Below are 1,862 nucleotides of genomic sequence, written 5' to 3'. Positions count from 1 at the left end.
CTCACTAGGCTATCGATATTTATGCATTCCATTTCATTTTTGATGACTTTCAATTTTCCTAGATTCATACTTTGTACAGTCCATGTTTCAAGTATTAATATATGTATGTTTACAGCTGTCCCTCCTCATTTTGAGTTGTGCCCCATCAGCAAATGAAGGTCTCAAAAGCTTTACTCCATTTATGTCATTGCAGTCAACACTACTTTGAGGAGGCAGCTCTTCCCCAGTTGTATTTTGAGTGCCTTCCCACCTAACAGGTTCATCTCTGGCACTAGATTGGATAATGTTCTGCCGCTACTCATAAAGTTTTCAGTGGCTAAGCATTCAGAAGTAATTTACCTTTTCTACATCCTAGACTGTCTTAGTGTGAAACTGTTGATACTTGGCCAACCTGGGTGATCCTGCTGGTATTTCAAATACAGGTGGCATGGTCTCCAGCATCACAGCAACCGACAAGGCACCACAGTAGGACAAACTAACAAATCCATGAAGTAATATGCTTTATTTATTTGAAACTTAAAGCATTGCTTCCCCTCTCTCTTCCTCCGCACTAACTATGGGTATGGGGGAGGTAGCCATCTCCACTGGCATCATGGCTGCCCTCAGACCCTTGGTGAAGTCCAAGATCACCAAAAAGAGGACCAAGAAGTTTATCCAGCACCAAAGTGTGCCAATCAGATTGTTATGTCAAAATTAAGTGGAACTGGGGCAAGCCTAGAGGCATTGACAACAGGGTGTGGAGAAGATTGAAGGACCAGATCTTAATGACCAACACTGGTTATAAGAGCAATGAGCAAATAAAACACATGCTGCCCAATGGCTTCCACAAGTTCCTGATCCACAAGGACAAAGAGCTGGAGGTGCTGCTGATGTGCAACCAATCTGACTGTGCAGAGACTGCTCACAACCCCGTTTCCTCCAAGGACCACAAAGCCATCGTGGAAAGAGCAGCCCAGCTGGCTGTCAGAGGCACTGATCCCAATATCAGGCTTCTCAGCAAAGGAATAGACAGCCCATTTGCAACTTTTATTTGTGCTAAATAAACAATAAAAGCTCTGCCCTCTGGCAAAAGAAAAGAAAAAGGAAATTAAAGCACTTACTTTGAAGGTCTTTGATAGGTACTAAATTGAGAGTGGGTTGTTATTTAGCATGATCAGAGAAGGTCTTAGCTCAAACCTAGTCTGGATGGATGACAGGAACTAGCCATGTGAGAAACTGGACAGGGAGGACTATCTAGGCAAAAGGAAGAAGAGCATGTTGCACAATCTCTAGGCTGAAAAAGAAGTGGTTATTAAACTGAAATGAGACCAATTATTTTATGAGACCAATTGCATTTATGCATATTCAGTAGTTTAATGGCAGCTCTTCTTGGGACATAAAGGAAGATGAGTTAAAATTTATTAATCATCTACTATGTAGTACGTTCATCAAATGCTTTGAATTTCCAAATAAATATCCCATACAAACTACATGTTTTGGTGGCTTGTCATCCCAAATCTGTCTAGACAGTGCTACAGAGGAGGTGTTAGCATACAGCAAGTCCCTGTTCTTTAAGATTCCAAAGAGAATCGTCCATAAAAATAGATGTACAACACTTTTCTATCTGCCTTTCAATCCATTCCCTCTGCCATTCATCTCATTACACTAGACCATTGGATTCCTCAGAATAAAGATTTCAAATAGTCTTAAGTATAAGAGGCAGTTGTTCAAACAGAACATAGGAACACTGAATGGTTTAAAATTAAGAAAGGTGTGCGACACAGTTGTATTCTTTCACCATAATTGTTCAACCTGTATGCTGAGCACATAATACAAGAAGCTGGATTATATGAAGAAAAACGTGGCATCAGGATTGGAGGAAG

At 40.8% G+C, this 1,862-nt stretch overlaps 1 pseudogene; it reads left to right on the top strand.

Annotated features, from left to right (window-relative positions):
* The first annotated feature begins 592 nt into the window (after positions 1-592).
* LOC102839636 lies at positions 593-1,043 on the top strand (annotated as a pseudogene).
* The last annotated feature ends 819 nt before the right edge of the window (positions 1,044-1,862 follow it).

This window comes from Chrysochloris asiatica, unplaced genomic scaffold (genome assembly GCF_000296735.1).
Source record: "Chrysochloris asiatica unplaced genomic scaffold, ChrAsi1.0 scaffold00018, whole genome shotgun sequence".
Taxonomy (NCBI): Eukaryota; Metazoa; Chordata; class Mammalia; order Afrosoricida; family Chrysochloridae; genus Chrysochloris; species Chrysochloris asiatica.
This window is presented reverse-complemented; position numbering and strand designations above follow the sequence as displayed.